General features: G+C 38.4%; 1 protein-coding gene across 1 annotated transcript in view; it reads right to left on the reverse strand.

Annotated features, from left to right (window-relative positions):
- The window catches only part of NMU (neuromedin U), a 239,055-nt gene that overhangs the window by 105,623 nt on the left and 119,988 nt on the right, over window positions 1-13,444 (reverse strand). Inside the window, exons 4-5 of the mRNA XM_033857063.2 lie at window positions 11,523-11,670; window positions 11,082-11,163 (exon numbers count right to left, since the gene is read on the reverse strand). The gene's annotated coding sequence lies outside the window, so the exon portion shown is untranslated. The remainder of the gene's footprint in view (window positions 1-11,081; window positions 11,164-11,522; window positions 11,671-13,444) is intronic.

The following is a 13,444-nucleotide window of genomic DNA, read 5'->3' on the forward strand; positions in this document are numbered from 1 at the left end:
TTTTCCATCTTGTTGAGTGGTATTGCAGTGACCAGAGGTATTCTAAAGATCCGGCTAAATGGAAGATGAGCTGGAGACACAGTTAACTTGGATTTAGTGGGATAAACTGATGCAGTTATCAGTCACTCTTCTATATAATTAGGTACTGCTGGCCTCCCAGGATATAATTTCTTCCAAGAACAATTCCAGTGCCCACTCTGACTCATCTTGCATCATGATATGAAGATGAAGGGCACTGACCATATTGTGTTATGAAAACTGGAGAGTAACAGCCAAAAGCTAGTCTGTGAGGAATTCTTCCAACTATCAGATGTATAAAATTGTAAGTTGAAGGTTTGACCTCATTGTCTCCTAGTCAAAATGGAATTTCTATTTTTTCATATATATGCTCTATACTGCAATGTATACAAATATAAACACATCATATGTATTTTTTATGGAAATCTTACAAAAGTTTTTACAATTCCTATGAACGTAGGGTACAAATTTACAGCAACACCACAAACAATGAGTGTTTCTGTGAGCAAACTCACATATCTATGCATCTCAACACATGAGATCACATCTTGGCATGACTGACACATCTTGAAATGTGGCAACCCTAGGAGAAATGGCCTGTAAAATTCTGTTTCTTAAAAAGCAATCTCGGGGCTTCCCTGATGGCACAGCAGTTGAGAATCTGCCTGCTAATGCAGGGGACGTGGGTTCGAGCCCTGGTCTGGGAGGATGCCACATGCTGCGGAGCAACTAGGCCCGTGAGCCACAACTACTGAGCCTGCGCGTCTGGAGCCTGCGCTCCGCAACAAGAGAGGCCGCGATAGTGAGAGGCCCGCGCACTGCAATGAAGAGTGGCCCCGCTTGCCACAACTAGAGAAAGCCATCGCACAAAAACGAAGACCCAACACAGCAAAAATAAATTAATAAACTCCTACCCCCAACATCTTCTTAAAAAAAAAAAAAAAAGCGATCTCTAACTCATATAAGCTCCAAGTCCCACAAAACCTGGATTTGTCCCTTGTATGCAATTCTTCCTAGATTATCCTCACACAGTGAATCATAATATCTAAAAGATGATATTGACTTTAAATACCATGTAGTCTGGTAGGGGGTTTCATATATCTTTCTCTTAAGTTTCAACACCTTTTTTTTTCAAATAAAAGATTATGTTATAAATGCAGTAGAAAGTCTTAGTGATCAATACTATGAGGAAAGTAGAGAATAATAAGCTAAATAAGAAATAAACATGAAACAAATAAGAAACAATAGGCGAAATTAAAAAATAGATGTGGGGCTTCCCTGGTGGCGCAGTCGTTAAGAGTCTGCCTGCTGAGGCAGGGGACATGGGTTCGTGCCCCGGTCCGGGAAGATCCCACATGCCGCAGAGCAGCTGGGCCCGTGAGCCATGGCCGCTGAGCCTGCGCTTCTGGAGCCTGTGCTCCGCAACGGGAGAGGCCACAACAGTGAGAGGCCCGCGTACCGCAAAAAAAAAAAAAAAAAAAAATAGATGTGAACTCATAACCTTAAAAAAATACATCCTCTGGGCTTCCCTGGTGGCACAGTGGGTGGGAATCTGCCTGCCAATGCAGGGGACACAGCTTCAATCCATGGCCTGGGAAGATTCCCACATGCCACGGAGCAACTAAGCCCGTGTGCCACAACTACCGAGCCTGCACTCTAGAGCCGGTGCTCTGCAACAAGAGAAGCCACGACAATGAGAAGCCCGGGCACCACTCACTGCAACTAGAGAAAGCCCACGCACAGAACAAAGACCCAACACAGCCAAAAATAAAAACAAATAAATAAATAAATTTATAAAAAAAAAGTCCTCTCCTCTGTTTCTGTTCAGAATAGCTCACTATTCAAGACACTGGGGTAGACAATGATTTCTTAACACAAAAAAAGATATTAATCCTAAAAGAAAAAAATTAGATGAATGGGATCTCATCAAATTTAAAAATATCTGTTCACCAAAAGAATTCATTATTATGGTGAAAAAGCAAGCCACAGATTAACAGAAAAGATTTAAAAATATAGTAATTTTTAAAAAATGAGCAAAAGAGCTAAGCAGGCACTTCACAAAAGAAGATATCCAAATAACCAATAAGCATGCTGAATCGGTGCTCAATATCAGGAAAATGCAAATTAAAACTTCAATGAGATGCCACCACATGCCTATCAGAGTAGCTAAAATTAAAAGATTAACAATATGAAACACTGGCAATGATATGGAGCGATAAGAATTCTTATACGTTGCTGGTGGAAGTATAAAACTGTACAACCACATTGGAAAACTGCTTGGCAATTTCTCTGAAAGTTAAACAGACATCAGCCTGCCCAATGACCTATAATTCTACCCCTCATGTATTTATATAGTATATCCAAGAGAAAGATATGCTTATGTCCACAAAAAGACTTACACAAGAATGTTTGTAGCAGTTTTATTAATAATAGTCTCAAAACAGAAATAACACAAACATACATCAAGAGGAAAATGGACTAATGAATTGTGGATATTGATTCAATGAAATTCTGTATGATAAAAAAGAACAAACTACTGATACACTACCACTGATGAATCTCACAGGAGCCAATGTAAAAGATCTCTCACTAGTCAAGTTGTCATAATTTGGTAATCCATGAAAACAATAATAATTATTATTAATTATAATAATATGAATAATAGTAATTAGTGATCTGAGTAATAAGAATTACACATCATTTTGGTTAATTGAAATAAATCAAGTCTATAAAAGACACAAGTTCATAACAATACTCTAAAGAAAAGAATTAATAGAAAGCAGTGACTTTCAGACATTTTTTTAAACCAAGGCCCACAGCTAGAATTATACTACACATACATACACATCACACACCTTAAATGCTACACAAAATTCTACTCACTCTTCTTATGTCTCATGAACTGTTTATTTCTATTTTATTCAACTTTTTAATCAATTTAAGAAACTAACTGCATAAAAAAACAGTTAGTTGCAATCTATAGTTTATAAAACACTGATTAAAATTACAAAAAGTTAGTTGAAATGAAAAAGGATAAGGTTCCCTTTTACTGATTTTAAGGTTTTGATAAGTAGGAATATTCTTATATGTAGGCATTTTGTTTCACTAATTACATGTCTGCTTATGTGTATACAAGATGAGTACTTATTTCCTTTTATGTATGCTGAGAAGAACAAATGCAGAGAAATAAAAGGTAAACTGAATAGTCCTACAAGAAATAAGAATTGTACCAAGAAGAGAATCATGGTCCCTGACTTCAGACAATACTACAAAGCTACAGTCATCAAAACAGTATGGTACTAGCACAAAAACAGACATATGGATAAATGGAACAGAATAGAAAGCCCAGAAATAAACCCACATACCTATGGTCGATTAATCTACAACAAAGGAGGCAAGAATATACAATGGAAAAAAAGACAGTCTCCTCAATAAGCAGTGCTGGGGAAACTGAACAGCTACATGTAAAAAATGAAATTAGCACATTTTCTCACACCATATACAAAAGAAAACTCAAAGTGGATTAAAAAGGTAAATTTCAGCTCTGAAACCATAAAACTCCTAAAAGAAAACATAGACAGAACACTCTTTAACATAAATCATAGCAATATTTTTTTGGATCTGTCTCCTAAGGCAAACAAAACAAAAGCAAAAATAAACAAATGGGACCTACTTAAACGCTTTTGCACAGCAAAGGAAACTGTCAACAAAATGAAAAGACAACCTACTGAATGAGAGAAAATATTTGCAAATGATATGACCAATAAGGGGTTATTATCGAAAATATATAAACAGCTCATACAACTCAATATCAAAAAAAACCCTTAACAACCCAATTAAAAATGGGAAGAAGACCTGAAAAGACATTTTTCCAAAGAAGGTATACAGATGGCCAACAGGTACATAAAAAGATGCTCAACATCACTAATCATCAGAGAATGCAAATCAAAATCACAATGAAATATCACCTCAAACCTGTCAGAATGGTTATCAACAAAAAGACCACAAATAACAAATGTTGGCAAGGATGTGGAGAAAAGGAAACCCTTGTATACTGTTGGTGGGAATGTTAACTGGTGCAGCTACTGTGAAAAACTGTATGGAGGGTCCTCAAAAAACTAAAAATAGGACTACCATATGATCCAGCAATTCCACTCCTGAGTATATATCCAAAGAAAACAAAAACACTAATTTGAAAAGATATATGCACCCCAATGTTTATAGCAACATTGTTTACAATAGCCAAGGTACGGAAGTAACCTAAGTGTCCATCAACAGATGAATGGATAAAGATGTGACTGATGCACACACACACACACACACACACACACACACACACACCCCACACACAGGAATACTACTCAGCCATAAAAAAGATTGAAATTTTGCCATTTGCAACAACATGGATGGACCTAGATGGTATTATGCTTGGGCAAATAAGTCAGACAGAGAAAGACAAATACTGTATGTTACCACCTATATGTAGAATCTAAAAAATAAAACGAATGATACAACAAAACAGAAACAGACTCACAGATATACAGAACAAACTAGTGGTTACCAGTGGGGAGAGGGAAGGGGAGAGGGTCAAGACAAGGATAGAGGATTAAGAGTACACACCACAATGTATAAAATAAATAAGCTACAAGAATATATTGTACAACACAGGGAATACAGCCAATATTGTATAATAACTTGAAAAGGAGTACAGTCTATTAAGAATTTTTGAATCACTATGTTGTACATCTGAAAATAACATAATATTGTAAACCAACTATGTTTCAGTAAAAAAATAATAATTAAAAAAAGAAATTGCATCAAAAAGGAAAGGAGGGCTTCCCTGGTGGCGCAGTGGTTGAGAATCTGCCTGCCAATGCAGGGGATACGGGTTCGAGCCCTGGTCTGGGAAAATCCCACATGCCGTGGAGCAACTGGGCCCGTGAGCCACGACTACTGAGCCTACGCGTCTGGAGCCTGTGCTCCGCAACAAGATAGGCCGCGACAGTGAGAGGCCCGCACACCGCGATGAAGAGTGGCCCCCGCTTGCCACAACTAGAGAAAGCCCTCGCACAGAAACAGAGACCCAATACAGCCAAAAATAAATAAATAAATAAATTAGTTAAAAAGAAAAAAAATAAAGAGAAAGGATTGTCCAGCATGGGTAATCAAACAACATAATCATGTAGAAAAGGAATCCAACAAACCCGTTTCCTAATGATAAATTAACCAAATGTTGTAAAAACAAAAGTTAAATATGTGTACTCAATATCTCATATCTAGGAATTGAAACCTATATAATACCAAACTAACCATAATAAAACTCTAATACAACATATATAGTTTTAATTAATTTTATGCTTACCTAAATTTCAAAAGACAATCTATTCACATGGTTCAAATTTTAATATAAAATTATAAAATATTAAAAGGTGTATTGGGACTTACCTGGTGGTGCAGTGGTTAAGAATCCACCTGCCAATGCAGGGGACACGGGTTCGAGCCCTGGTCTGGGAAAATCCCACATGCCGCGGAGCAACTAAGCCCAGGCACCACAACCACGGGGCCTGCGCTCTAGAGCCCACGAGCCACAACTACTGAGCCCATGTGCCACAACTACTGAAGCCCGCGCGCCTAGAGCCCGTGCTCTGCAATAAGAGAAGCCACCACAATGAGAAGCCCGTGCACCGCAACGAAGAGTAGCTCCCGTTCGCCACAACTAGAGAAAGCCCACGCGCAGCAACGAAGACCCAACAAAGCCAAAAATAACTAAATACACTTTAAAAAGGTGTATATAATTCTGTGGTTTTTTAAAAATCTCTCTCTCTCATCTGTCTCGCATCTGCTCAGTTCCCACTCTCTCTGAAGCCTATCCCAATCTTGGTAACCACTCATAAGTGTCTTATGTCTCCTTACAGAATTTCTTTGTGCATAGTCAAGAAAATATGAACTATTTGCCTCCCTTTAAAAAATTTTTATTCCCTTCCAGAGGGTTTTTAAATTAAAATACAATACACGTAACATAAAATTCAAAAATGTACAAATTAAAGTGTACAATTAAGTGGGTTTTGGTTTATTCACGAGGCTGTACAACCATCACCACTATCTAACTAAAGGACTTTGTCATTACTCCAAAAAGAATGCCCACATCCCTCAGCTATCACCTCCCCCCCCCACCAACTCCCCTATGCCTAGGAAACTATTAATCTACTTTCTGAGTTCATAGATTTGCCTATTCTGGACATTTCATATATATGAAATCATATGATCGCCTTTGATGGTGGCCTTTGACGACTGGCTTCTCTCACTTAGCATAATGTTTTCAAGGTTCATCTATGTTGTAACATGTATCAGTACTTCCTTCCTCTCTATGGTTGAATATTCCATTTTAAGAATACAAAATGGAAGTTTATATTAATTAATTACATTAGTGGAATTTTATTTATTTATTTTCATTTATTTATTTTTTTGTGGTACATGGGCCTCTCACTGCTGCGGCCTCTCCCGCTGCGGAGCACAGGCTCCGGACACGCAGGCTCAGCGGCCATGGCTCATGGGCTCAGCCGCTCCGCGGCATGTGGGATCCTCCCGGACCAGGGCACAAACCCGTGTCCCCCGCATCGGCAGGCGGACCCTCAACCACTGCGCCACCAGGGAAGCCCATTAGTGGAATTTTAAATCCACTTTGTTTAGCTATTCATTGGCTGATAGACATTTGTGTTGTTTCCACTTTTTTGGCTATGAGTAATGCTGCTAAGAGCAGTGGCATATAAGTTTTTGTGTAAGCATATTTTCAATTCTCTTGGGATATACCTAGGAGTAGAACTGCTAGTCACATAGCAACTCTATGTTTGATTTTTGAGAAACTTTCAGACTATTTTCCAAAGGGGCTGCATCATTTTACATTCCCACCAACGATGTATGCATGTTTCCAATTTCTCCACATCCTCACCAACAGTTGCTACTGTTCGTCTTTTTGATTACCTCCATCTTTTTTTTTTTTTTTCGATACGCGGGCCTCTCACTGTTGTGGCCTCTCCCGTTGCGGAGCACAGGCTCTGGACATGCAGGCTCAGCGGCCATGGCTCACGGGCCCAGCCGCTCCGTGGCATGTGGGATCTTCCCGGACCGGGTCACGAACCCGTGTCCCCTGCATCGGCAGGCGGACTCTCAACCACTGCACCACCAGGGAAGCCCCGATTACCTCCATTCTTTAAACACAAAATAAGAGAGCATACCATACACACTGCGGCATGATTGCTTTTTCCACACAGTATCTTAGAGATCTTTCCCTAACAGGAAAATAGAGAGGACTTGTTTCTGGGGAAGCAGCTGGTACAGAGGAGGAAGGGCTGAGGGGAATCCTGAACAAACAGACATACTTACTTATATACATACATAGATACATTTTTTTCTTCACAGTTTTCTTGTATCACACAGGCCCCTGAAGGGCTCCCAGAACACCATCTGAGAGCTACTTACCTATCTGGGTTACCCCTCACTTGACAGATGAGGAAACCAAAGCCCAGAGGGCCATTTGACCTCCTAGGCCTGTTGTAACGAAGTACCACAAACTGGGTGGCTTAAACAACATTTCTGGAGGCTGGAAGTCCAAAATCAAGGTTGTTTCTTCTGAGAGCTGTGAGAGAGATGTGTTCCAAGACTCTCCTAGCTTCTGGAGGTTTGTGAACAACATCTGGTGTTCCCTGGTTTATAGAAGCGTCACCTGATCTTTGCCTTTATCTACACATGACATTCTCCCTGTGTGAGCACCCATCTCAAAATGTCTCCTTTTTATTAGGACAACAGACATATTGGATTAGGGCCCACTCTAATGATCTAATTTTAATTTGATTACCTTGGTAAAGAATAAGATCATATTCTGAGGTCCTGGGGGGTGGAACTTCAATGTATGAATTTTGATATCCATTTTGAAAGATGTTATTAAGCTAGTGTAACGACTTGTAGGCATTAGTGGGAGATAAATCTTCATACACACTGCGGCACTGTGGTCAGCTGACTGGAGGTCAGGAAATGCAGAGCCAAGTCCCGACTCTGACACTCACTCACTGTGGGACCATTTACCATCTGGATTGCCACTGTCTCTTCTCATGGATGAGTTGATGTGATATCTAAACTCCAGAGGATTCTCTGATTCCTATTCTGTTTTGTTATGCTCTGTTTTGTGCTATTCTTTCCTACCTCCACACACAAATATGAGCAACAGAGAGACAGATGATGTAAACAGACAAGCATATTTATAACACCCATTCGTAGGTTTACAGATTTTTAAAAATGGAAGGCTTTCATCTACCGCTCTCATTTAATAGGCAAAAATATGGAAGCCTAGGGAGGTGAAGTGCCTGGTCCTAAGACACACACATCATTCCTTGCTTGAATAACTTCAAATAGGGGAGGGTCCTTAAATTAAGTCCACAGACCTGAGGGTCTCCATGAATGAACTTTAGGGGTCTATATACCTCCTGAGAGTTTGCGTGTAAAAGCTGGTGTGAGTTTGCATGTTTATATTTTATTTATTCTGTTGGAAGAAATCTTTAGCTTTCATCAAATTCTCAAAAGGATCTATTTTTGTTCAAATAAATCCTTAGTTCTTATGCCCTAAATGCCTGGCATATAAGAGATACTCAATAAACATTAGTTGACTTATGTGTATTGAACTCTTAACCAAGACAAAGTTCATAACCACTGGAGTAGAGTAAAATACAATGTGATCATTCTCTAGAGAATAATCCTCACTGCTTCCTGCTCACAAAATGCTCTATCTGTGTGACATCTTTTGTCAGCCTGTAGTTCCCAGTCCTGGATGAATTATATTGTACAATGCTGTGCTTGTCAATTAAACCAATTAAGAAAAGATGTTTAAATCACAATTTCATCTCCTTTAGGAAATCATCCATCTTTTAATTTAACTTTATCATTTTACTTAATTAACAAGGATTTAATGGCAGTTAATAAATGATATATTAATTAATTTATGAAATTACTTTGTCCTTATTAAAGTAATTCATAATTTTAAATGCTTGTAATTTTCATTAGTTTCATCAAATAAGACAGAGCATATTCAATTAAAGCTGAGTTACCTTACTTTTAGTCCAAGTCCCAGGGAAAACCTCTAGTGTATCTAGGACATGTGCTGGAACGATGATCAAAACAGTGACTTTGACAGAGGCAGGGAAATGCCTTGGGCCCAAGACGTGGTATCATAAGCAGAGAACAGTACCATAGAGTAGGCGCTCAGTAAATATCTGATGAATCAATGAAAGAAAAAAGACGTAGCTAGTGCTGCGAGGAGGACAGAAATCCCTCTTTGAATAGGGAGCCGTTAACCTTAAGAAGAACTGATAGGACATCCACCAAATGGAGGAAGATGCAATGGTTAGATCCTCCTCTGGAGGATTTTGGGATCCTCCTTTTGGGATCCTCCTCCTCCTCCCAAAAAAAAACACGTGTTTTTGTGGGACGTTAAGGAATGGCATCAAGCTGATGATTATCAATGTAGATATCAAATACAACTTCTGTCTTTAGTTATTAAACATTTCTTTATTGGTAATTTATTACTAAGGACTAGTAAATATGGAAGCAACCCAAAGTCCCAGGTATGGGGCCTCAAGACAGAAGAAGTATGAGACTCTGAAAGAAGCAGGTCAGGCCATTTATGCCATAAATATATGTATGACAATAAATTTTACATTTTAAAAAACCCTACAAATGTTATTTACAAATAATTTACATTCTTCAGAAGCATTTACAATAATGACTCACTTTGCCAATAGAGATGGAAAGCTCTCTTCTTTAAAAGATTCAGTCTTACTCATGCTTGTGCCCCAATTTCAGCAAAGAGTTGCTGCTTTATAAATGACTGTGGATTTATACTTTAAGTATGAGCAAGAACGTGATTTAAGTATAATCAAGGAAGATCCTACAAAATCTTGCTATTTATTTTACCTAGCTCGCTAGACCACCCTATATCACAGAGAAGGAGTGGATTTCTCATCCAGAAAACTTCCTGAAAAAGAAATTATCTGTTTGACATCTAGGTGCTACCCAAGACTTAAAGAAACAAACACAGGAATTTGGGGTGCTCCCTTGGTGAGTACCAAGACAAAAGGGATCTTTCTATGTCTACTCTGCACCCCCTGGAACAAAGATCCTTGATACAGTCAGCCCTCCTTATCCACGGTTCCAAATCTGCAGATTCAACCAACCACAGATTGAAAATACCCAGAAAGTTCCAAAAAGCCAAACATGAATTTGCCATGTAAGGCAACTATTTACATAGCATTTACATTGTGTCTACAACTATTTACATAGTATTTACATCATATTAGGTATCATAAGTTATCTAGAGGTGATTTAAAGTATACAAGAGGATTGCATAGGTTATATGCAAATACTATGCCATAAGGGACTTGAGCTCCCTGGATTTTGCTATCTACTGGGCATCCTGGGACCAACCTCCTGTATTTTAGAGAGAAAAGAACCTAAGATCCAGATCTTCAATGAGACATCAAATTTAAACCATTTAGGATAAAGAAGATGTGGTACATATATACAATGGAATACTACTCAGCCATAAAAAAGAATGAAATGCCATTTGCAGCAACATGGATGGAACTAGAGATTATCATACTAAGTGAAGTTAAGTCAGAAAGCGAAATACCATATGATATCACTTACTATGTGGAATCTAAAATATGACACAAATAACTTTTATGAAAGAGACAGAGTCACAGTTATAGAGAACAGACTTGTGGTTGCCAAGGGTGAGGGGAGGAAAGGGATGGAGTGGGAGTTTGGGGTTAGCACATGCAAACTATTATATATAGAATGGATAAACAACAAGGTCCTACTGCATAGCAAAGGGAACTATATTCAATATTCTGTGAAAAGGCATAATGGAAAAGAATATTAAAAAAGAGAATGTGTATATATATACATATATATATAACTGAATCACTTTTCTGTACAGCAGAAATTAACACAACATTGTAAATCAACTCTACTTCAATTTTTTTTTTAAGTGAAATTTAAACCATTTATCTTACCTGGAGCTGAGGTTCTTTTGTGTTGAGTGTTTTCTCCCTAGCAGCTGAGAATGAAGTCTTGGAAGAAACTGTGGATGGCTGACTAAGAGAAGATATTTTGTTTTAGCAAATTTTATTTTAAACTTATTCATATTATGATCCATTCATTAGGTGGAATACTAGGCACTTCTTAAAATGGCAGTATAGAACAATTTAATGAAAAAGTTAATGTTCATTTAAAATTTTCCTTCTTTCTATGGTATATCGAAAAATATTTCATATAATAAAAATAAATAAATATATATATAAATATAATAAAATATACAAATTACATATATAATTCATATCATAAATTAATAAATAAATAAAAATAAATAAGCATATGGACCCAGAATTGATGAACTGCAACTCAGAAATAAACTCCAGTGTTTGTGCAACATTATTACACAGATATATTCTTACTTTCTAAAATTCTTCCAGTTACATCAAGAGTTCCTCTTGATGGAGGAATGGTGTGGACTTCTTTCAGGGTGCAAGAACTGGTCTTCATTACACAGGAACATACAGGTATTTCCTTAGAGTTCATCTGAGCAATTATCTGACAATGACCCTGAAAAAGACTCTGAATAACTGAATATGAAAGAAACTTGGGGTTCTTAAATGCGTCATCTTCTATATTGACATATGAACGTTATTTAACTTACAACTTCAAAACCGAGTTGATACTATTAAATCATCTAATGTCATCTGTGGTCAGGTTCAACTAGCCCCTTAGCTCTAGAGCTGATCACAGATATGAAAGTCATTTAAGCGAAATAATTGTTGGTCATAGCTCCCTGCTGGAATTTTAACTGAAGAGTGTAATGCTCCTATTGTGTACTTACAGATGTGATCAATACAAGGGAGTGAGAGTTTAAGTTGTCAGAGATATTGGTTGTTCCAGCCCTGAAAGAAAAAGGTGGGGGGCTGGATTCAAAGACCACCGAGAAAATATATTTATTCATACAAAAAAACTCATTGAAACTACTGCATGCTAGGCTAAAGATAAAAGGAACAAGAAAGAGACAGTGCCTCACTGTATGAAGTTTTATGTATTTTCCACTCACAAGCAATTCTTGAGCATCGTCTTTGTGCCAATATTATAGATTTGGGGCGGGGGGTTGGGGGGAGAGACAGCCCACAGTGCCTAGTCTTGAAAAGCAATACTATGCTCTATTTGTACTCTCTTTGGAGATACTGAGGAAATACACCATTAAAAAAGGGCAGGGGGAGATATCATTCAAGTGAATGTACAGTGGTATAGGCAGAATAATTTGAGGTAAGATTATTAAGTAAATGAAGTTTGACTTTGGTTCTCTGCTTCTGTTTTTATATATTTCCTTTCTTTCGGTGTCTCTGAGGCTCCCTGGCACTTTCCTAAGGCCTTGATGTTCACTATCCACGGCCTCAAAGCTAATCCAAGGCCAAATAACTAATTTGACAAACTAATTTCTACTAAAGCGTCTACTAAACTAGTTTATCCTAACTAATTTGATGAACTGATTTCTACTAATTAATTTAGGGTTATTTTCCTAAATAAACCTAGAATAACAACAATGCTGTATATTCTCATTGTGCTGTTAACGTATTTACAAGCACCAATGCAAGGTACTGTGTGTTCAACGGTAAGGGGCTACAAAGATGAATAAGGCATTAACCTTGTTTATAAGGGACCTTATAAGGAGGAGAGATCAATACATGAGCAACTTTATTCAAAGCAGTGAACAGCAGGGATGGCATGGGCATGAGGGCCAAGAGAGGGCTGAGCTTTCATCCCACACCGGCTGCCACTTAAGGACTTTTGAGGTTCTGGGGTACAGCACTGCTTGAGGTCAATAGGTTCTTGCACCTAAGCCTGTCATCAAGCTCCTTTAATGAACCCCAGCCTGGGTCTTCCTAGGTCGGAGAGGTAGAGAAGAGCAATCCCAGCACTAACGGGAGGAATCAGTGAGATCTCCAAGGGAAAGATGAACCTCTAGAAAGAGAAGCCTGGGCTGTGAGGTTCAGCCACTTTCATTGCCTTGGAGGGTATAGGGCCGATTTTTCAAAAGAGCTGGCAGATTTCCTTAAATACTAACAATACTTTTCAGAGATGGGAGGGAGGCTGATAAAAGGTTACTGTCCCACCCTACCAGATACAAAGACTTTCAAATGAGTTTTGTCTTTGTGCTTTAACCCAGCGATGAACACTGGCAATTCCAGGTCAAGTTGGAGGAAAGACAGTGCCTTGCCAGATCAACAAAGATATAACTGTGAACAACTAGCCCCTTTAATCACCTCTCAAGTCACACCCAGCACTGGAGTCTTATACTAAGAAGACAAGTCACAAAGCTGATCTACAACAG

The sequence above is a fragment of the Tursiops truncatus genome, chromosome 5, assembly GCF_011762595.2.
Source record: "Tursiops truncatus isolate mTurTru1 chromosome 5, mTurTru1.mat.Y, whole genome shotgun sequence".
Taxonomy (NCBI): Eukaryota; Metazoa; Chordata; class Mammalia; order Artiodactyla; family Delphinidae; genus Tursiops; species Tursiops truncatus.